Below are 25263 nucleotides of genomic sequence, written 5' to 3'. Positions count from 1 at the left end.
CAAAACACAAAATCATTTAATATACATAACTCTTGCTTATATCTCCACCCTAATCTGTTGATTTCTTCAACAAACGTGTTTATTAATTATTTCAACAAATATGTGCTTGTTTATTCATTAGTTCAGCAAAGTGGTCTTGACATGCATTATGTTTTAGGTATTGTTATATATACTGAAGATATAGCACTGTAAAAAAATAGACAAAGTTTCTACCCTTATGACAATCATATCAAGGATGGTATATTAGTCCATTCTCTCATTGCTACAAAGAAATACCTGATACTGGGTAATTTATAAAGAAAAGAGGATTAATTTGCTCACAGTTCTGCAGGCTGTATAGGACACGTGGTTGGGGAAGTCTCAGGAAACTTACAATCATAATAGAAGGCAAAAGGAAAGCAGACACATCTTATGTGGTTGGAGAAGGATGAAGAGATAAAGGGGGAAGGTGCTACACACTTTTAAACAACCAAATCTCATGAGCACCCACTTACTATCATCAGAGCAGGCCTGAGGGGAAATCCACCACTATGATCCAATCACCTCCCACCAGGCCCCATCTCCAACACCAGGGATTACAATTTTGTCATTGTAATTGTTTGTAATTACAATTTTGTAATTGTAATTGTTTGTAATTACAATTTTGTAATTGTAATTGTTTGTAATTACAATTTTGTAATTGTAATTGTTTGTAATTACAATTTTGTAATTGTAATTGTTTGTAATTACAATTTTGTAATTGCAAGCCAGGTCTCACTAACAACTGTTTCAGTACTGACTGAGTGGTTAAGTTAAATATTAAAAGCCCGTGCCCTTATACAATGACTGGGATGTAACAAAAGCCCATCAAGACTTTTGCCTTGGCCTTTCCTGGTCCTTAAAGCATGAAAAAATACCTAAGGAATTCTTAGGAGGACCCAGTTAGAATTGAACAAGATTCATTGTGGGTCTGAAGACACTTCCCAGGACTTCACAAACAAGTTTATTGGGGGTCAGAAGGAAGTCTACAAACCTCCGTGATTTAGCAGGAGACAAGATAAGAGTAATCACCCCAGCACCTAGACCCATTTAGATTAAGTAAATTTACTGAGGCTCCAGAGGAAGGTCTTCAGGACTCAGACCTTAGTTATCATTTAAAAGAAGTTAATCACTTATGTCTTTAGATGAATGCAAATTTACATGTAGACATATAGCTTAGAAGATTTGTAAGCTCTGGAAAACTTTGTAATTTTGAGTTGGTCTGGTGATAATTTCCAGGTCTTCTCCCTGTAACTGGGTAGAGAAATAAAAACTCTCTTCCTCCCCAGTTCATCTGCATCTGATTATTGGGCCATGAGAAATAGCAGCCTGACCCTCTGTTGGGTCTTGGAACAATTTGACATGAGATTTGGGTGAGGATGCAGACCCAAACCATATCATTCTGCCCCTGGGCCCTTCCAAATCTTATGTCCTTCTTGCATTTCAAAATATAATCATGCCTTCCCAATGGTCTCCCAAAGTGTTAACTCATTCCAGCATTAACTCCAAAGTCCAAAGTCTCATCTGAAATGAAACTAGTCCCTTCTGCCTATGAGCCCACAAAATTAAAACAAAACAAAACAAAAACAAACAAACAAACAAAAGTTAGTTACTTCCAAGATACAATGGGACTATAGGCATTGGGTAAATGCTTTCATTCCAAAAGGGAGAAATTGACCAAAAGAAAGGGGCTGTAGACTCCATGCAAGTCCAAAACCCAGCAGAGCAGTCATTAAATCTTAAAGCTCCAAAATAATCTCCTTTGACTCCATGTCTCACATCCAGGCCACACTGACACAAGAGGTGGTCTCTCAAGGCCATGGGAAGGTTCACCCCTATGCCTCTGCAGGGCTGTCCCCATGGTTGCTCTCAAGGGCTGGCATTGATTGCCAGTCACTTTTCCAGGTGCACGGGGCAGGCTGTCAATGAATCTCCCATTCTGGGGTCTGGAGGACAGTAGCTGTCTTCCCACAGCTCCACTAGGCAGTGCTCCAGTGGGGACTCTGTATGGGGGCTCCAATCCCACAATTTCCTTCCACACTGCCCTAGTAGTGGTTCTCCATGGGGGCTCTGCCCCTGCAGCAGACTTTTACCTGTACATCCAGATTTTTCTATACATCTTCTGAAATCTAGTGGAGGCTCCCAAGCTTAAACTTTTGTACTCTGTGTACCTGCAAGCCTGACATTAAAGCCACCAAGGCTTATGGCTCACACCCTTTGAAGCAGCAGCCTGATTCTCCAGGTCTCTTTAAGCCTAGGCTGGAGCTGGAGCAGCTGGAATGCAGGAAGCACTGTCCCAAGACTGCGCAGGGCAGCAGGGCCCTAAGCCTGGCCCATGAAACCACTCTGTCCTCCTGTGCTTCTGGGCAGAAGCCTGTGATGAGAGTGTCAGTGATGGGAGTGTCTGGCCCAAAAGTCTCTGAAGTGCCTCCAGGGCTTTTTTATCATTGTCTTGACTATTAGTACTTGCCCTTTTTAGTTATGCCAGTTTCTGGAGCCTGCTTCAATTTCTTCTGTGAAAATGGGTCTTTTGTTTCTACCATATGACCAGTTTGCAAATTTTCCAAACCTTTAACTTCTGCTTCCCTTTGAAATGTAAGTTTCAGTTCCAGATCATTTCTTTGTTCATGCATATGAGCATAGGCTTTTAGAAGCAGCCTGCCTACTTTTGAAACACTTTGCTGCTTAGAAATTTCTTCCACCAGATACCCTAAATCATCTCTCTCAAGTTCAAAGTTACACATATCCCTAGAGCCAGGGCACAATGCTGCCAGGTTGTTTGCTAATGGATAACAAAAGTGACTTTTGCCCTGGTTCCCAATAAGTTCTTCATCTCCATCTGAGACCTCATCAGCCAGTCCATCTCTGTCCATATCACTATCAACATTATGGTCAAAACCATTCAACGAGTCTCTAGGAAGTTCCAAACTTTCGTCTTTCTTCTTCTGAGCCCTCCAAAGTGTGCCAAGCTCTACTGATTACCCAGTTTCAAAACTGCTTCCACATTTTAGTCATCTTTACAGCAATGCCCCACTCCTGGGTACCAATTTTATGTATTAGTCCCTTTTTGCATTGCTATAAAGAAATACCTGAGACTGGGTAATTTATAAAGCAAAGAGGTTTAATTGGCCTATGGTTCTGTAGGCTATACAGGAAGCATGGCTGGGGAGGCCTCATGAAACTTACAATTATGACAGAAGATGAAGGGGAAGGAGGCACATCTTACATGGCTGGAGCCAAAGGAAGCAAGGGAGGGGGAAGGTGCTACACGCTTTTAAATAACCAAATCTCATGAGAACTTACTCACTATCATGAGAGCAGCACTAAGGAGGAAATCCACCCCCATGAATCAATCATCTCCCACCAGCCCCACCTCCAACAATGGGGATTAGAATTTGACATGAGATTTGGGCGGGGACACAGACCCAAACCATATCAGAATGAATACAGACAGAGACAGCCACAGGTGATGCAGTGATAAGAGGATGGGAGAGAGTGGCCATTTTAGATAGGCTTGTCAGTTGAGGCCACTTTGAGGAGTTACCATTTAAACAGAGAATGAAGTAAAAGAGTAGCCCACAGAAAAATTCATGGTAATATTCAGAAGAAAACAACTAGTGCCAAGCCTCTGTGTGATGTATGCTTGATGTGTTCAGGGAAAAGATATGGAGACCAATGTGGCTGGAGTGTTTACCAGAGTACTTAATGAAGGGAATGGTATGATATGATCTACTTTTTAGAATAATTACTATGGTCGCCAAGTGGAACGTAGACACTAGGGGAGAAAAAGTGGAAACAGAGACACCAGTTGTGATATAATAACAGATAATAGTTGATTTTTAATGCCTGTTTTTTCCAGAAATAGTTTCAGGGTGATCTCTACATGTAAATACAGACACATTTGCCATGTTCCAGCTATTGTATAGTTTTTGCATGAACCATATTCTCTCTCACCTTTCAATCTTCTTATATTCTGTCAAATGTTCTTGCATCATTTGCTTATAATATCAACTCATCACTAGGATGCAGCCTAGATGATAGCTTTTCTCACTTTTAAAGCTTGGATAATATGTAATTCCTATATGCTCTCAGTTCCTACCCATATTATAACATGCATCTGGTTACTTATTTACTTTACAATTTACTCCACTAGATGAAGGATCTTACTGGATGTAATATTTCCTGTATCTTATCACAGTGGTTAGGTGATACTTGAGTAAGTTTATAAAGAGCCATTTGTGTAGATAAATTAGGAAATTTAATAAAGCAAGTAGAAATATAGCAGCTGCAAAGACTTTGAGGTCAAGTAGGAGTTTGGTGTCTATCCAGAGCAAGAATAAACTAGTGTGGTTAACAGGAAATGAGGCAGAGAAGAGGAATATGAGGTGAGGTGCTTACTGGCCAAAAAAAAAAAAATAGTTTTTTAAAAAATGCTTTTATCCCTATGTATAATTTATTCTATTGCAGTTGTATAAGGTATTTTAGATTACAAAATAATTTTTCACACACAATAGTTTTATTTTCTCCTACTTAGTATTCTAAGAACATTCCTACACTTTTTTTTTCTGCCTCTATACTTGAAACCTTCCCAAATCCAGGCCCATTCCCATACACACACACCTTGTTTCTAGTTGTCTTTCCTTTGTGAATAAATACTTTCAAATTCTCTCATTTTTATCTTTAAAATCCTTCTTATTTCTTCATATCACTACTAAAATTTTACTTTCCTCTAAAAAATAACTTCTCTTGAAATAAGATAAAGCATTCCAACTTTTATTTCAAAAGAAGATCAGCATTTACGTTATTTCTCACTGCCATTTGTCTATTTTTGTTCTGTTACCATAGTTCTCAATTATTGTCTTTCAAATATTCACCCAAAGCACCAATCCCCTTTTTTATCCATTCTCAATATCATTATTGTGATGCTATGGGAATATTTATCTAGGCTTCAATGAAATGAATAATAATGGCACTAGGTTTCTGTGTTCCTTTGCTACATATACTTGAATTACTTTCTTTCACATTCTACATATTCATACATGTTGCCACTTCACATAATATTTTATTACAAAAAGCTTATCCACTATCAAGAGCTGGGTCATAACTCTGATTATATTTTCCTTAATCATAGCTACTCTTAAATTTACTTTTTGTTTCTTTCTTCATCTGTTTTGTGACATATAGTTCCCCAAATCAGCTCTAATTTCCCAATCCATCATGCTTTATCTGTGTCTTTAGCCAGTCAAAATGCAATGATTCATCATACAAAATGTGTTGCCTGAAGTTTTTTCCAGAACTGATTTTATTTCCAGCTTGAGAGGAACTGTGTCCATTCATTCAACAGACACATAATGAGCATTCACTATTTCTCAGGTACTATTCTAGGTACATATGATAGAGCAATGAATCAGACAGTGATTCTGCTCTTTGATTCCAGTTGGGGAAGATAGACAATAAGAAAATAAGTGAGTATGCATGTGAAGTAAATACATATATGGTGGTAAAATGTTCTGCAAAGAGAAGCAAAGAAGGATAAAATGATAGAGAGAAAATATGCCCGTATTTAAAAACACAGGTTGGCTCTGTGAGACTTTCTGATAAAGAGACATTTGAACAGAGAACTTGATAATACTATTCAGATCTTTGAGGAAAATACTCTTTTGAACACAGGAACAACAAATACAAAGAAAAATAATTATACTCAGCTTTCATGAAGATGAGCAAAGGTGTAAATGTGATTGGAACAGAGTGGGCAAAGAGGAATATAGTATAATAGACAATACATTCTGAGAGATAAGATGTTTTCTTTATTTGTTTATTGTTTTTGAGACTGAGTCTCATTCTGTCACCAAGGCTGAAGCTCAGTGGAGCAATCTCAGCTCACTGCAACCTCCACCTCCCACATTCAAGCAATTCTTGTGCCTCAGCCTCCTGAGTAGCTGGGATTACAGGCATGTAGCCCCATGCCCAGCTAATTTTTGTATTTTTAGTAGAGACAGGGTTTCACCATGTTGGCGAGGCTGGTCTCAAACTCCTGACCTCAAGTGATGTGCCCGCCTCAGCCTCCCAAAGTCCTGGGATTACAGGAATGAGCTATCGCACCTGGCGCATGTTTTCTTTTATGCTATGTGTTTCTTCTTTGCCATAGCCAACCTGACACCATTCCATAATTCAATTTTCCCCTTATTTTTAGTTTATTATCATTGATTTTTCATTAAATTAACTGGAAAATTATGTGTTTCATTCAAGTATATATGTAGCCAAATATTTTACAGTGAAAAATCTCAAAGAGCCACAGAGAGTTCCATTTAAAATTTTTATCTGTGTGCTCCTACTTCGTTTCTACCTCTGTTCTAAATGAAGTATTAAAAGTGTTCAAAAAGGAAAGAAGGAAGGAAGGAGAAAAACTAACATTCCAATTTGGCTTATTCCTACTTTGGGTTCCAGTACCAACCTGTACGTTTTGTGTAATTGAACCTATACCATTCATTACAATATTTTATTTATATCTTATTTATATTGTCTACTTTTTCAGAAAATATGCACATTGTGGGCCAGTACTCAATGTTTTTCTTTTCTATATTCTGATCTCATAGCATGATGTTTAACAAATGTTCATTATATTTTCCTTAATCATAGCTATTCTTAAATTTACTTTTTGTTTCTTTCTTCATCTGTTTTGTGACATATAGTTCACCAAATCAGCTCATATGTGGTTACAAATTGTTTGTTTGATGAACTCATCCAGTGATGGAGTAATTGTTTCCAAAGGCAGTCCATTGTGTTTTTAATCTTTGTGTCAGAAAATGTTTCTCATATTAAGAAACTAACTCCATTTCTGCATATAGAGAAGCAATTACTTTTTAATACAAAGATATCAACATTTAGAATCATTGATTAAAGAACAAAAATGTCACATGCCATATGACATACATGTTTATGCCATTTCTTTGATACATGTAAGGCCTCAAATATTTTCAAGATAAAACCTAGGACTCAAAGATGTGAAAGCAGACGTAGTGGCTTATGCAGAAATATATTGGTGTTGTGGAAGAGGCTTTATATGAGTGACAACAGTTTTAAAAGAAGATGGTTTTTTTGTTTGTATTTCAAACCTGACAGTCTAAGAATTATGAATTCCTGAATCCTGGGTTATAGAACTAATCAGCTTTATTTAATAGTATGTTGAAATTTAGAGATATCATTTTAATTGGTTTCTCTCCAAACTATTTTACAATTCCATCATTTCATTACTTACTACATAAATCCAATAAAATAAGTGTTCTTTGCTTCTTCAGTTGCTTGCAAAGCATATTGCTATTCACGGTTCTCATGAACTCATGGTCAAAAGAAAGACTTACTCAAAAGTAATAAAAGTATTTTTCAAACAAAAATTGTGTTCAAATATCTTCAAGCTATAAACTGATTGCACAGTCATTTCAAATGATATGGTTCCAACATATACAAACTGTTCCTTGAAGTTGTAATGAATTTGACTTGTAATCCAACACTTCATTGGAGCACTCAAAATTAGTAAGTTTTCTGATATCATTGACTAAAAGTTCATGGCAAGGACCCAGAGTTTTAATTAGCCCCTATGTAGAATTTGGCTTAATAATTATAACAATTTTGATAATAATATCAATAGTAATAAGTGTACATTGTTTCCAATCACTATTAATAAATAATACAAAATTCACTTTGAAGATTATACTTTTAAAGGGTCCTGGTAAATATCAAGATTTTTTTTTTTCTAATATGACTATTACCACCGATTAAAAATAACATGGTAGGCCAGGTGCAATGGCTCATGCCTGTAATCCCAGCACTTTGGGAGGCCAAGGTGGGCAGATCGCAAGGTCAGGAGATGGAGACCATCCTGGTCAACATGGTGAAACCCTGTCTCTACTAAAAATACAAAAATTAGCTGGGCATAGCGGCATCCACCTGTAGTCCCAGCTACTCAGGAGGCTAAGGCAGGAGAATCGCTTGAATCTGGGAGGCGGAGGTTGCAGTGAGCCGAGATTGCGCCACTGCACTCCAGTCTGGTGATAGAGCAAGACTCCATCTCCAATAATAATAATAATAATAAAATAAAAAGATAACATGGTAATAAAAGTATTCTGGATGATACTGTAATGGTGGATACATGATGTTATGTATTTGTTCAAACTGGTAGAACTTTACAACACAAAGAGTGAGCCTTAATATATGTAAATTTTAAAAAATCCTTAGGAGGTTGGGGAACCCCAGGAAAGAATGCAGACTGTGATGATGTAATCTAACTGTATTACAAATGTAGGAACCAATCTCAACAAAGTGGGAAGATGAAAAGGTGCCAACCTAACTAACTTTGGAGATGATTAAAGACAAAATAAACTGTGCATAAACATTGTATTCTAGTTGGTAAAGTTGTTTTTGATGAGTGTATGGGTTAAAAACTCTTATGCTGCTATCCATGTATATTTAAATTGAAAAATTATGTAAACGTGGATAGTGGGAATCAGGTTTCTTATTTTTAGTGTGGAAATTTACAGATAGTAAAGGGGAGAAGGCTAGAGTGATCAATGTGGGTGTGTATTAGAGTTGGAGACAACAATATGAAATTATATCTTAATATAAATATAAATAGTTACATATAAAAATGCCTACAAATACACCAGTTAATGACACATCAACTGAGATGGCCTAACAAAAATGACCCAGCAGTATCCATGAGCACACCTAGCAACCAGATCTTGCTTTCTAATACCATTCTCCACAAAAGAAATCAGGACTTACTGGAGAAATGCCTAAGTCTAGGACTGGGGCAGGAAATACACCATATGAACATAAAGACTCTTGCTTGTGATGCCAGAAAGTGCTGAAAACAAACAAAATATCCATTTATAGAAATATGTTAAAGGAGCACTGGAACTAATTGAAAGAGCTCCCCCAAACCAAACATAGACTAATTTAAGCAACAAAATAAAATATTGGATTGTAGCCCAAAGTATAAATATTTATATATTTATATAGCCCATATATATAAATAGAGCTTATTTCTATAAATATTCATGAGTCCATATTGATAAGTGATAAAAATAACTAAATAAATTAAAGAGACAACTCTCCTTTGCAGAATTCCAAATAAATTTTGTAGATACCTCACTCTGAAAGAGAGGGAACTTAACTCCCCAGTCCTATGTGTGGACTTTGTGTAGTAACTTCCTCCCAATAAGCTGACTGTGGAAAGGAATGGGAGGGAAGAGTAACTACAGTAGAGAAACATTACAAACTCCACTTAGCCAAGTGATCAAGGTCAACATCAAAAGTCATAAATCATGTTGATAGATGTACCCTTGATATGATGTGATGAAAATGCCACTTTGCCTCAGTGATCTTCTCCCCTCAAATCTATAATCCCACTCTGATCATAAAAGCAGCACATCAAAAATTCTATCAAAGAGACATCTTAAGCAATATACCTAACCAGAACTCTTAAAAATCATCAAGGTCATAAAAGCAAGGAAAGTTTGAAAAAATGCGACAGCCAATATTAGTCTAAGGAGACATATAGCCAAATGTATCATCGTAGTTTGGGTGGGATACTGAAACAGAAAAAAAAATAAGTAGAAAAGAAGAAAATCTGAATTAACTATTTACTTTAGTAAAAAGCATGGTATAAATATTGGTTCTTAATTGTAACAAATGTATTATAGTAATATAAGATGCTAATAATAGGGAAAACTGTGTGCAGGTGTGTGAATAACATGAGGATTCTGTATTGTCTGCTCAGTTTTTCTGTAAATCTTAAACTGCTCTAAGCGATAAAGACTATGAATAAAAAATATATTGAATAGTATTTATAACATTCATTTTAATATTTCTAATTCCTTTTTCTTTGTCCTGAGAGAGTTTACACAGATACTTAAAGTTTATAACTTACTTTTGAACGTTTTCCCTTGGTGGATAATATCTGGCTTCATATTTATAAAAGATATAAGCAGGATTACTGTGTTTAATACCTAAGCAGGCACAGCTACACAAATTTGGAAACTTTGTTATTGGAGATGACAATGAGAAGACACATAATATTTTTATTGTTACTGAAATACTTTAATTGGAGTTATTTTATAAAAGAATAAGTTCTGAAAAATTTGTGAAGAAATAATACAAAACCCATTTCCATCACAAATATGAATTGCATGTGGTACACAATGATGCTTTTACTATTACACCAAATGATAAATTTTGCACATTAATATTATTGACATCATTCCAAGCACCAGTAATGTTGTAAGTGGATCAAAATGAAATAATACCAAAGTAACCCAACTTTCATTATAAACACTTTTGTGGGATCAGACGAAGTCTGGTCTCTTTTCAAGCTACATTTCCCTACACTGCTCCACTTCAGCAGCCATACCTGTTATGCTTTACTGTGTCATAATTGCCAAACTCCCTCTCAAAACAAGGCCTTTACACTTACAATCTCCTCTTTCTGGAATGTTAAGTGTGCCATGTATGTGCGTGAACTTTTGCTTAATGAATTCCTAATTAGTCTGTGTGTAACATACTTAAGAATGATTTTTCTGATATCCATGATTAAGGCAATTTTCTACTATATGCTTTTATAATATTCTATATCTTGCCTTTGTGAATCACTTAACAGTTTTACATTTAAATTACTTTGTGTGATTGATTAATGTTCATCTGTGACACTACTATGAAGACATCTTCAAAGTCAGGCACTCTGTCTTGTTTGATGTACCACATACTCCCTAGTGTCTCAACACTTTCTGGCACATTAAAAAAACTCAATGTAAATAATTATGGAAGAAATAACAAGACAACTTGCCTCATTAAGCTAATACAACCATGAAGCAAGGTGGAAGAAAGGTCGTCTATGTTGTTTGGTCTTTGTTATCCATATTCTTCTAGAACAGACTGACATTAAATGCTTCCTGAGGAAGAAAAATAAGATGTCACTCCCCACCAAATACACATAGGCTTAATATTACCAATTCCTAGAACAAGTATTGAAAGATCAACTTTTCCATTGACTATTATAGTCAATACTTAGATTAAATGAGATGATTTGTTTCGAGAGCAAAATGATGCAGGAAGTTATTTCAAGGCAGCTGCTCTACTACATATTTCTGGATCCTTCAAATTTTAAATATAACCCATTTAAACCCATTCCTCATGGATTGTATGTAAAAGATATTCCAAACATAAAGTAAGAACTTTAGCACATAAAAAGTAAGAAGAAATTGAATGCCTTCTAACAATTTGTATTATGTTACATTGTTTCTATTTGCTTTTTAATATAATAGCTTTTATTAATATATAAATTTTTATTATAGTTTAAGTTCTAGGGTACATGTGCACAACGTGCAGGTTTGTTACATATGTATACATGTGCCATGTTTGTGTGCTGCACCCATTAACTCATCATTTACATTAGGTATATCTCCTAATGCTATCCCTTCCCCTTCTCCCCACCCCACAACAGGTCCCACTGTGTGATGTTCCCCTTCCTGTGTCCATGTGTTCTCATTGTTCAATTCCCACCTATGAGTGAGAACATGCGGTGTTTGGTTTTTCTTCCTTGCGATAGTTTGCTGAGAATGATGGTTTCCAGCTTCATCCATGTCCCTACAAAGGACATGAACTCATCCTTTTTTATGGCTGCATAGTATTCCATGGTGTATATGCCACATTTTCTTAATCCAGTCTACCATTGTTGGACATTTGGGCTGGTTCCAAGTCTTTGCTATTGTGAATAGTGCCGCAATAAACATACATGTGCATGTGTCTTTATAGCAGCATGATTTATATTCCATGGGTATATACCCAGTAATGGGATGGCTGGGTCAAATGGTATGTCTAGTTCTAGATCCCTGAGGAATCACCACACCAACTTACACAATGGTTGAACTAGCTTACAGTCCCACCAACAATGTAAAACTGTTCCTATTTCTCCACATCCTCTCCAGCACCTGTTGTTTCCTGACTTTTTAATGATTGCCATTGTAACTGGTGTGACATGATATCTCATTGTGGTTTTGATTTGCATTTCTCTGATGGTCAGTGATGAGCATTTTTCATGTGTCTTTTGGCAGCATAAATGTCTTCTTTTGAGAAGTGTCTGTTCATATCCTTTGCCCCCTTTTTGATGGCGTTGTTTGTTTTTTTCTTGTAAATTTGTTTGAGTTCTTTGTAGATTCTGGAGATTAGCCCTTGGTCAGAGGAGTAGATTGCAAAAATTTTCTCCCATTTTGTAGGTTGCATGTTCACTCTAATGGTAGTTTCTTTTGCTGTGCAGAAGCTCTTTAGTTTAATTAGATCCCATTTGTCAATTTTGGCTTTTGTTGCCATTGCTTTTGGTGTTTTAGACATGAAGTCCTTGCCCATGCCTATGTCCTGAATGGTAATGCCTAGATTTTCTTCTAGGGTTTTTATGGTTTTAGGTCTAACATTTAAGTCTTCAATCCATCTTGAATTAATTTTTGTATAAGGTGTAAGGAACGGATCAAGTTTCAGCTTTCTACATATGGCTAGCCAGTTTTCCCAGCATCGTTTGTTAAATAGGGAATCCTTTCCCCATTTCTTGTTTTTGTCAGGTTTGTCAAAGATTAGATAGTTGTAGATGTGTGGTATTATTTCTGAGGGCTCTGTTCTGCTCCATTGGTCTATATCTCTGTTTTGGTTCCAGTACCTTGCTGTTTTGGTTACTGTAACCTTGTAGTATAGTTTGAAGTCAGGTAGCCTGATGCCTCCAGCTTTGTTCTTTTGGCTTAGGATTGTCTTCACAATGCATGCTCTTTTTTGGTTTCATATGAACTTTAAATTAGTTTTTTCCAATTCTGTGAAGAAAGTCATTGGTAGCTTAATGGGGATGGCATTGAATCTATAAATTACCCTGGGCAGTATGGCCATTTTCATGATATTGATTCTTCCTATCCATGAGCATGGAACGTTCTTCCATTTGTTTGTGTCCTCTTTTATTTCGTTGAGCAGTGGCTTGTAGTTCTCCTTGAAGAGGTCCTTCACATTCCTTGTAAGTTGGATTCCTAGGTATTTTATTCTCTTTGAAGCAATTGTGAATGGGAGTTCACTCATGATTTGGCTCTCTGTTTGTCTGTTATTGGTGTATAAGAATGCTTGTGATTTTTGTACATTGATTTTGTATCCTGAGACTTTGCTGAAGTTGCTTATCAGCTTAAGGAGATTTTGGGCTGAGACAATGAGGTTTTCTAGATATACAATCATGTCATCTGCAAACAGGGACAATTTGACTTCCTCTTTTCCTAATTGAATACCCTTCATTTCTTTCTCCTGCCTGATTGTCCTGGCCAGAACTTCCAACACTATGTTGAATAGGAGTGGTGAGAGAGGGCATCCCTGTCTTGTGCCAGTTTTCAAAGGGAATTCTTCCAGTTTTTGCCCATTCAGTATTATATTGGCTGTGGGTTTGTCATAAATAGCTCTTATTATTTTGAGATACATCCCATCAGTACCTAATTTATTGAGAGTTTTTAGCATGAAGGGTTGTTGAATTTTGTCAAAGGCCTTTTCTGCATCTATTGAGATAATCATGTGTTCTTTGTCTTTGGTTCTGTTTATATGCTGGATTACGTTTATTGATTTGCATATGGTGAACCAGCCTTGCATCCCAGGGATGAAGCCCACTTGATCATGGTGGATAAGCTTTTTGATGTGCTGCTGGATTCTGTTTGCCAGTATTTTATTGAGGATTTTTGCATCAATGTTCATCAGGGATATTGGTCTAAAATTCTCTTTTTTTTGTTGTGTCTCTACCAGGCTTTGGGATCAGGATGATGCTGGCCTCATAAAATGAGTTAAGAATGATTCCCTCTTTTTCTGTTGATTGGAATAGTTTCAGAAGGAATGGTACCAGCCCCTCCTTGTACCTCTGGTAGAATTTGGCTATGAATCTGTCTGGTCCTGGACTTTTTTTGATTGGTAAGCTATTAATTATTGCCTCAGTTTCAGAGCCTGTTATTGGTCTATTCAGAGATTCAACTTCTTCCTGGTTTAGTCTTGGGAGGGTGCATGTGTTGAGGAATTTATCCATTTCTTCTAGATTTTCTAGTTTATTTGCATAGAGGTGTTTATAGCATTCTCTGATGGTAGTTTGTATTTCTGTGGGATCAGTGGTGATATCCCCTTTATCATTTTTTATTGCATCTATTTGATTCTTCTCTCTTTTCTTCTTTATTAGTCTTGCTAGTGGTCTATCAATTTTGTTGATCCTTTCAAAAAACCAGCTCCTGGATTCATTGATTTTTTGAAGGGTTTTTGTGTCTCTATTTCCTTCAGTTCTGCTCTGATCTTAGTTATTTCTTACCTTCTGCTAGCTTTTGAATGTGTTTGCTCTTGCTTCTCTAGTTCTTTTAATTGTGATGTTAGGGTGTCAATTTTAGATCTTTACTGCTTTCTCTTGTGGGCATTTAGTGCTATAAATTTCCCTCTACACACTGCTTTGAATGTGTCCCAGAGATTCTGGTGTGTTGTGTCTTTGTTCTCGTTGGTTTCAAAGAACATCTTTATTTCTGCCCTCATTTTGTTATGTATCCAGTAGTCATTCAGGAGCAGGTTGTTCAGTTTCCATGTAGTTGAGCAGTTTTGAGTGAGTTTCTTAATGCTGAGTTCTAATTTGATTGCACTGTGGTCTGAGAGACAGTTTGTTATAATTTCTGTTCTTTTACATTTGCTGAGGAGTGCTTTACTTCCAACTATGTGGTCAATTTTGGAATAGGTGCAGTGTGGTGCTGAGAAGAATGTATATTCAGTTGATTTGGGGTGGAGAGTTCTGTAGATGTCTATTAGGTCTGCTTGGTGCAGAGCTGAGTTCAATTCCTGGATATCCTTGTTAACTTTCTGTCTCATTGATCTGTCTAATCTTGACAGTGGGGTGTTAAAGTTTCCCATTATTATTGTGTGGGAGTCTAAGTCTCTTTGTAGGTCTGTAAGGACTTGCTTTATGAATCTAGTTGCTCCTGTATTGGGTACAAATATATTTAGGATAGTTAGCTTTTATTGATGAATTGATCTCTTTACCATTATGTAATGCCCTTCATTGTCTCTTTTGATCTTTGTTGGTTTAAAGTCTGTTTTATCAGAGACTAGGATTGCAACCCCTGCCTTTTTTTGTTTTCCATTTGCTTGGTAGATCTTCCTCCATCCCTTTATTTTGAGCCTATGTGTGTCTCTGCATTTGAGATGGGTTTCCTGAATACAGCACCCAGATGGGTCTTGACTCTTTATCCAATTTGCCAGTCTGTGTCTTTTAATTGGAGCATTTAGCCCATTTACATTTAAGGTTAATATTGTTACGTGTGAATTTGATCCTGTCATTATGATGTTAGCTGGTTAGTTTGCTTGTTAGTTGATGCAGTTTCTTCCTAGCCTCGATGGTCTTTACAATTTAGCATGTTTTTGCAGTGGCTAGTACCGGTTTTTCCTTTCCATGTTTAGTGCTTCCCTCAGGAGCTCTTTTAGGGCAGGCCTGATGGTGACAAAATCTCTCAGCATTTGCTTGTCTGTAAAGGATTTTATTTCTCCTTCACTTATGAAATTTAGTTTGGCTGGATGTGAAATTCTGGGTTGAAAATTCTTTTCTTTAAGAACGTTGAATATTGGCCCCCACTCTCTTCTGGCTTGGAGAGTTTCTGCCGAGAGATCAGCTGTTAGTCTGATGGGCTTCCGTTTGTGGGTAACCTGAACTTTCTCTCTGGCTGCCCTTAACATTTTTTCCTTCATTTCAACTTTGGTGAATCTGACAATTATGTGTCTTGGAGTTGCTCTTCTCGAGGAGTATGTTTGTGGCATTCTCTGTGTTTCCTGAATTTGAATGTTGGCCTGCCTTGCTAGGTTGGGGAAGTTCTCCTGGATAATATCCTGCAGAGTGTTTTCCAACTTGGTTCCATTCTCCCCGTCACTTTAGGGTACACCAATCAGACGTAGATTAGTTCTTTTCACATAGTCCCATATTTCTTGGAGGCTTTGTTCATTTCTTTTTATTCTTTTTTCTCTAAACTTCTCTTCTCACTTCATTTCATTCATTTGATCTTCAATCACTGATACCCTTTCTTCCAGCTGATCGAATCGGCTACTGAAGCTTGTGCATTCGTCACGTAGTTCTCATGCCATGGTTATCAGCTCCATCAGGTCATTTAAGGCCTTCTCTACATTGGTTATTCTAGTTAGCCATTCATCTAATCTTTTTTCAATGTTTTTGACTTCTTTGCAATTGGTTCAAACTTCATCCTTTAGTGTGGAAAAGTTTGATCCATGAAGCCTTCTTCTCTCAACTCATCAAAGTCATTCTCCATCCAGCTTTGTTCTGTTGCTGGAGAGGAGCTGCATTCCTTTGGAGGAGACAAGGCTCTCTGATATTTAGAATTTTCAGTTTTTCTGCTCTGTTTTTTCCCCATCTTCGTGGTTTTATCTACCTTTGGTCTTTGATGATGGTGACATACAGATGGGGTTTTGGTGTGGATGTCCTTTCTGTTTGTTAGTTTTTCTTCTAACAGTCAGGACCCTCAGCTGCAGGTCTGTCCACTCCAGACCCTGTTTGTCTGGGTATCAGCAGCAAAGGCTGCAGAACAGTGAATATTGCTGAACAGCAAATGTTGCTGTCTGATCGTTCCTCTGGAGGTTTCGTCTCAGAGGGTTACCTACCCATGTGAGGTGTCAGTCTGCCCCTACTGGGATGCCTCCCAGTTAGGCTACTTGGGGGTCAGGGACCCACTTGAGGAGGCAGTCTGTCCATTCTCAGATCTCAAACTCCATGCTGGGAGAACCACTACTCTCTTCAAAGCTGTCAGACAGGGACATTTAAGTCTGCAGAGGTTTCTGCTTCCTTTTGCTCGGCTATGCCCTGCCCCCAGAGGTGGAGTCTACAGAGGCAGGCAGGCCTCCTTGAGCTGAGGTGGGCTCCACCCAGTTTGAGCTTCCTGGCTGCTTTATTTACCTACTCAAGCCTCAGCAATGGCAGATGCCCCTCCCCCAGCCTCACTGCCGCCTTGCAGTTCAATCTCAAACTGCTGTGCTAGCAATGAGTGAGGCTCTGTGGGCATGGGAACCTCTGAGCCAGGCACGGGATATAATCTCCTGGTGTGCCATTTGCTAAGACCACTGGAAAAGCACAGTATTAGGGTGGGAGTGACCCAATTTTCCAGGTGCCATCTGTCACCGCTTTGCTTGACTAAGAAAGGGAATTCCCTGACCCCTTGCACTTCCTGGGTGAGGCAATGCCTCGCCCTGCTTCGCCTCACCCTCGGTTTGCTGCACCCACTGTCCTGTACCCACTGTCTGACAAGCCCCCGTGAGATGAACCTGGTACCTCAGTTGGAAATGCAGAAATCACCCATTTTCTGCGTCGCTCATGCTGGGAGCTGTAGACTGGAGCCGTTCCTATTCGGCCATCTTGGAATCACCACAATATAATAGCTTTTTAAAACATAATACTGGCGGGGTGTGGTGGCTCATCCCTGTAATCCCAGCCCTTTGGGAGGCTGCGGTGGGTGGATCACGAGGTCTGGAGTTCAAGACCAGCCTGGCCAACATAGTGAAACCCTATCTCTACTAAAAACACAAAAGAAAAAAAAAAAGCCAGGCGTGGTGGCAGGCACCTGTAGTCCCAGCTACTTGAGAGGCTGAGGCAGGAGAATTGCTTGAACCTGGGAGGTGGAGGTTGCAGTGAGCCAAGATCGCACCACTGCACTCCAGCCTGGGTGGCACAATAAGACTCTGTCTCAAAAAAAAAAAAAAAAAATACCATATGCATATCCATAAAAATCTTTGAAATCTTTTAATAACCAACTCTGTCCTGAATAGCATTATAAGGTTTAGTCTTGGGAAACACTATTGTAATTAAGGTTGTTTTGAGTCAAAGAGTTCAGAGGAGATAAATTTTAAGCTTTGAAAACCCCATGACACCTAGTATAGTGGCATGCATCCTAAAGCTAATCTAATTACTTGATAATTCCAGCACTGAAGATTATTTCACTTAATTGTTTTTACTTTACTTCTTTGGAGACTGTACTCTCTGAAACAAAGCTAGAATTTTTTTATTTCCTAGGTGTAACTGGATCTACCTTCAAAGTGAATTAGCTGACCAATTGTGTCTGCTTTAGTTAAATTAATTGGAAGAATATTTTCAGTGAATTGAGGTGTGGTGTGTGTGTGTGTGTGTGTTGTTTTGTTTTAATAAAATTTACTTACTAAACATAATATAAACATATCCTATATCATTTAGCACACTGATACAGTTTATGTTATAGTGACAAAAGTGAGACAAAAAATTTAAAATAAATCTTACAGGTTCAGTTCTTCTTTGATGCTCAGTGTGAGCCTCAGCATCTCTTCAGAAGAGTGGCTATTTATGTGATGGCTTATTGTGTACATCCACATGTAGATATGATCTTGTGATCATGGAGTCAGAGAAGAGATACTTAGAAAGATGAGCAAAACCAATTAAATTACTCCACACAGAAATGCCAAACATCAATTCTGCTCATATTTAAGTGCTCAGAGCAAGTCATATATCCATGCCTTACTTCATATGTGAGAAGGGACAATTCTCCTATTTGTCCGGACATAGAAGGGAAAGGGATATCAGTGAATTTTGGCAATACATACTACACAGGCTCAGCAATAAAAAAATAAAATTTAATTCCTTCTTCTTCCTTTTTTTTCAGTTTAGGCAGACTCCATGCAATGACTGTTGTAGTCATTTTCTTGATATTTTTTCCAGTCATAAGCTTGATAAAAGCATGTGGAAATAAGCATATCCTCTATGAGCATAACATTTAGGAACTGGGCAATTCGTGATTACATCATGTATATTAATTTCTCATTTTTGGCCAGCGGTTCTCTTCATGTCCATTAGAATTCTCTTGGAAAACAACCCAGGTAATTCTTAATGTGGAGATCTAGGTTTGAAGATTTGTATTTTAAATCACCCTTACAGAGGCTAATAAAAATTGCCCATAAGTGAAAATTTTGAGGAACACTGATCAAGTGGCATGAAGTTCTCATGTGCTTACCCAGTTGAAAACTAAATTCAGCTGTACTATTTTTAATCCCACATTACAGTTTAGGGTTTTAGTTAGAAATAGGAATGGAGGCACCCATAACTGTGTCAGCTGTTTTTCCTCTAAGAGACTGCAAAACAGAAGTAAAAAGGGCAGAGAATTTAGAGAATGAAAGATCTAGACTTGAATCATAATTATCTTACCTATTAGACATTTGACTTTGAGAAATACCTTCACCTCTGTAATTCATGGTATCTCTTATGTTTAAGTTGAGATTACAATACCTACCACAAAGACTTATGGAATCTAATGAATGATTATTATAAAGCAATTAACACAAGTTATTAGTCATCCCATTCAACATTTATCACGTGCTACCAAAGTAAATAGATAATTACTATTATCTATTAAACTAAAGAATTGTAAGCCCAAGGAAAGATAAATAAAGGTACATCAAAAAGTAGTTAGGAGTTAAATTATTAGATTATTATGTTTTCTATAGGTAAAGTAATTTAGGAGGCCACAGAGCTAAGAAGTGTATATGAGCGTGGATTTGAGTGAGTCCTAGCAGTTTAACTCCAGGCTGCTAAACAGAGAAAAAAGGGTGCATATATATGCTAAGGGTTTTTTTTTTCTTTGAAGACTATAGCGAACCCCAGAAAGAATTTTTTTTTTTTTTTTTTTTTTTTTTTTGAGTCAGAGACTTGTTCTGTCGCCCAGGCTGGAGTGCAGTGGAGAGATCTCGGCTCACTGCAACCTCCGCCTCCTAGGTTCCAACGATTCTCCTGCCTCACCCTCCTGAGTAGCTGGGATTATAGACACATGTCAACATGGCTGGCTAATTTTTGTATTCTTAGTACAGATAGGGTTTCACCATGTTGGCCAGGCTGGTCTCGAACTCCTGACCTCGTGATCCACCTGCCTTGGCCTCCCAAAGTGCTGGGATTACAGGCATGAGCCACGCACCTGGCCAAACCCCTGAAAGAATCTAAGCAGAGGCATATTATTAGATTTCTATTATATAAAAAAGCATTCCAAAAGCAGTAAAGATGAATTTTGCTTTGTTTTGAGAGAAGAAATTCTGGAGTCAACTTTTGAAAGGCTACTGCAGTAATCCACAGAAGAAAAAAGAAGGATTATGCTAAGGCAGGGATAATCAGGAGAAGAAATATTTTAAAAGTTATGTGAAATATTGATGTATAGAATTAAATAAGTAATTAGATATAGGTATTTTAGGAGAATAAATATTTGAACTTGTGAATATTTTTCCTTGGCAGGTGCATCATTGGTTTTCACAATCACCAAGGTTGGAAAAATCATGGAGAGCATGATAATGTGAAGGGAATATGGTGATACATTCATATTTGAATATTTTAAGGCTGAAATTTGGTGTGATATCCATACCATACTAGTCCTATAGAATGTGTGATACATGTGCTGGAGCTCAAAGAGGGCAATTCAGACTAAAGATGGAGGAGGAATTCATTAGCATTTGATGATGAAGTTATATACTTGCATGAGGCTGGCCATGGATAGTAAGTAAAGATAGAAAGGCAAATAGTTAATAGTAATTTAACATATAAGTTTTATATTAAAATAGTAGAGATGATAAAACATGGTAAAGGCTAACAATAATACCAGGTCAAATATACTGTGTGTTTAAAGTGTTTCAGACACTGTGCTAATCTCCCTATAGTAAATACCTCTTTAATATTTATTACAGACATATAAGTTAGTACTATTTTATAATCATTTATTAGAAAGGAATTGAGTCTTAATGATATTAAGAGAGTTCCTAAATGTCACATATCTAATGTGAAAATTGTTAGAATCAAAGTGGAATCACTTATGTCAAACAAACAAACAAAACCAAAACCATGACAAACAGAGCTCAGGAAGGCTCTGAAGAGAGGTTTTTCATGCATAAATACCTGATAACAAAAATTATCACATAAGACTCTGGAAAAAACACAACTTGCACAAAGGCCATTGCAACCTTACACAAACAAACAATACTTCTGCAAAGATACCTGCCCAGCAACTGCCTGTCCAACCTTGAACTGGTGCCATCCTTGTGATACGTTCTTGTGTCCAAGGATAATTATCTCAAAAAATTAAGTAATCATTTTCATTTTTTTTAAAACATTTTTCAAACCCCAGCACCTTAAAGCATCTATTAGAGACAAATGTAAAACTTTCTGAACAGTAAACCCAGGTACAAGTGTATGCTGACAATTCTGAAGACACTTCTATTTTTATTTTACCAATAATTTAAAAACCAGCTTATTTAAAAAAATATTTAACATAAGTCACATGAACTAAAAGTCATTTGGATTATTATATATTTTACACAAACATTCATTTACCTAATTCAATCTGAGTAGAATTCCTTAAGGGATTTCTGGTTGACTATACAAAATCTTTACCATGTAGGCACAACCATAACATAATACATGTACATATGCATAAACACACGTAAACACATACACACACATATAGATACAAATCTCATGGCTCTTATTTTAAAATTTTAAACATGAGATAGTAATACAAACTCAACAACTTATAAAAGACTGTTGGATTCAAGTTATATTTCTGACAAAATAGGACCTGTTCACATGGCTAAACTTCATTTGCAACTGATACAGTTATGTTAACTAAATAAAAAATTAGGAGAGGCTCTCCAAAAGCAGCAAAGCAGAAGTAAAAAGATAAGAGAATTTGAAGAATAATAGAAGTGATAATCTAATGAGGGCTGTGTACCAAAATTTTGGGTAAAGCAGTTTGGTTTCAAGAAATGTATTTTATCCTTATTCTCCCCTATTTTTAGTTTCAATTGAGTTTAGGGTTAAATTTTCAATTTCAGCAATGATGAGTTGAATTGCACCAGAAAAATAAAATCTTTAAGTGGTGTGAAATTTTTAGTAACAAATCTATCTTTTCTTTGCCAGTCTGGATTGCTTGATTAGTCAATGCAAGAGAGAAAGCATTTTAGCACTTTTATTTTATTTCCTTTAGCACTTTTTCTGGTCCCTGAGTGGCAGAAAAAGCCATGTGTTCCCCAGAAATATGGCAAACAAAATTTATTTTATTTCTGTTCAGTATTGATAAGTCATATTTTTCTAGAACTATTTCTGTTTCATCCAAATGACAATTAGATTGTCAAATTTATTAGCCAAAAGTTGGTAGACAAAGCAATTTTTATACTTGACAGGGATACTTTATATTTTTTCACTGAGCTCAAGATTTTAAACTGTGTGGTCTGAGATTCTTTTATAAACATTTATCTACTCCTTTTCTTTTAGACCATCAATTTGTCATTAACTGTTCTATCACTCTAAGCAATTTTTAGTCAGGTAAACTTAAATTTACATTTCCAAATAAGTGTCTAGGTTGTTGATTGCCATTGAACTTTTGTAATTTTTAAAACCATTAATTAGAATGCCTTTTAAAACTTCAAAAAATCTTTTTTATCTTGGCTAAAATGCCATAAGAATGAGTTCTCTCACAACACCTGCAGAAGAGTCAGCAGATTCAAAGTAGGCAGAAAAAAAAAAAAGTAGAAAGAGAACTTAACAGGCTCCACATATTAATTCTGTAGTTGGAGATGTTCATAGAGAGTTTTAATGATGATCATTTGAGCTCTGATTTTCTTTTATTTAATTTGCCCATCAATATAAAAATGTACATGAGAATGAGTCATAATATGTAGCCAGCTGGAGTCCCAGAAAACCTGGCATGCGTTAATGTTTATGAATCCCCTTCCATTTTATATTAATCACTTGAGAGCAAAGGAAATCCCATAAATTCTATCAGGGGATGTTAAGAGTTTGGACCAGTGTTTTAGATGGTGACAGCTGCTGCCCTGGTGGCTTTTAACTAGCCATTCTGTACCAACTATTTAAAATGTTTATTTTTGGTCTCAGAAAAAACCCGAAGTAAATTTATCAGAGAATACATGCTTTACAGACAGAACATAAATTCTGTAAAAATAAGAGCACTCACACCAGAAAGACATTTGTCTTTATACCAGATACAAACTTTCCAGAAAAGGCAGTCTTTCACCATCCCAGGAGGGATGTAAGGTTGTCTAATAAGACTCCCTTATCCAAATCAGATCCTGAATAAAGTCAAAATCTTCAAGCAAAAAGAGGATGGCTCAACCTGAAAGAAGACTCACCATGGAAGAAAAGGTGAGCTGTGGAAGCAGAGAGCTCTAAGGGCTCAAATGGGTACTACACACTAGTTCTAGAAATGGCTGATTTCTACCAGAAGTGGTCTTTCTTGAGGTCTTCTTCTGGACACCATTTATGTCAGCTTAAATAACAAAGGGTGAGTTGTTCTCTAAAATAAAATGATATTTATTTGGAAATGGAAATATGCACACCATAGTAAATGTGTACATATTCAGGGAGGTAAAGGAAAACAAAGATTTAAGAAAAAAGTGAGGATGATTACATAATTACCTGGAGATAATTATTACCTTGGCTACAAGAACAAGTGTGGTTCTATTCTGGGGTTGAACAGGCAGTTGCTAGGCAGATGTCATTGCACAAGTAGTTTTTTTTTTTTTTTTTTTTTTTTTGAGACGGAGTCTCGCTCCGTGGCCCGGGCCGGAGTGCACTGGCGCCATCTCGGCTCACTGCAAGCTCCACCTCCCGGGTTCACGCCATTCTCCTGCCTCAGCCTCCTGAGTAGCTGGGACTACAGGCGCCCACCACCACGCCAGGCTAATTTTTTGTATTTTTAGTAGAGACGGGGTTTCACCGTGTTAGCCAGGATGGTCTCGATCTCTTGACCTCCTGATCCACCCGCCTCAGCCTCCCAAAGTGCTGGGATTACAGGCATGAGCCACCACGCCTGGCCAGTAGTTGTTTTTTTGTGTAAGGTTGTGATGGTACTTGTGCAAGATTGTGGTCTTTTGTGATACTTTTTATTATGAGGCATTTATGCATGAGAATCTTCTCTTTATTACCTTTCCTAGCTCTATTTGTCAATTTTTTTTATTGTTGCTTTTTGTTGTTTGTGTACATTTTGTTTTTTTCCATAAGTGACTCCTGGAAGTTGAACCTAATGAAAAGGTATTTGAATTTAAACAGAAGAATGTGTGTCCAGGGTTATGAGTGTGTACCACATCATTGAGGAATGTAAATGACAAAATTAGTACCTCGAGCAGGGGAATACATAGATCTTAGAAAAAGTAAAAGCATGTAAAATTTCCCGGTTAGATGAAACAATTTAGACATGTCAAAAAAAGCTAAGAGTACAGAATCAAATTTTACCAGAGGAAAAGATTGCTTTTTTAGATATTAAGATTAATATTTCAGCATCAGGCCCTAAGAGCAGAGTTAGAACTGGGGAAAATGTTACAAGAGCTAATAAAAAAGTTGAAGAAAGTTGTTGTCTCAGACCTTCTCAAGGGGAGAAAGACGAAGAGCAGAAGGCAATGATGCATGAACTGCAAATCACATGAACTTCTGAGATATGAATCTGAGAAGCTTCAAGAGGAAAATTCTATCTCCAGATATAAAATTGTCATTCTAAATAAAAAAGAAGCATTACAAACCTGAAACTAGGGAAATTAAATGAAGTCCATAAAACAGAAAAAAGCTACAGAAATTCAAGATCAAAAACTTTTGCAGATTTTCTGAGAGTAGATCAATATTTCAGAAAAGTCTTGTTTCTAAATAAATAACTCTGGGTGATGAAATAGCATGTACAATAAACCCCCATAACACACGTTTACCTACATAACAAACCTGTACATACTGTACATGTACCCCTGAACGTAAAAGTTAAACACTAAATATTTAGTTTTGCATCAGTGTATTTTTAATATCAAAGATCAATCTTTACAAAGACTTATAAATACATCCCTTCAAATTATAGCCAACTAGCGCATACACAAAATTTCTTTTGCATCCTTCACAAACCTTTGGCAACCTGCATGAAACTTTGATGACATGTGTGGACTTTTGCTTTGTCCTATAATTCCTCTTTTTTAAATAAACAGTCATTTTAATTTAGGACAAAAATTTACCACACAATTTTCTTTTTCATACAAATTATTTATTTTTATTTTTGACTTTTCTTAACAAAAATGCTTTTTCACATTCATAACTTTCTTCACATTTCTCTTTCCTACTTGCTTGGTCCTTTCTGTCTTGTTTCTATTTCCTTCCTAAATTTACTTTTT

Source organism: Pongo pygmaeus, chromosome 10 (genome assembly GCF_028885625.2).
Source record: "Pongo pygmaeus isolate AG05252 chromosome 10, NHGRI_mPonPyg2-v2.0_pri, whole genome shotgun sequence".
NCBI lineage: Eukaryota > Metazoa > Chordata > Mammalia > Primates > Hominidae > Pongo > Pongo pygmaeus.
The sequence above is the reverse complement of the archived record's forward strand: the minus strand, read 5'-3'. Positions refer to the sequence as shown.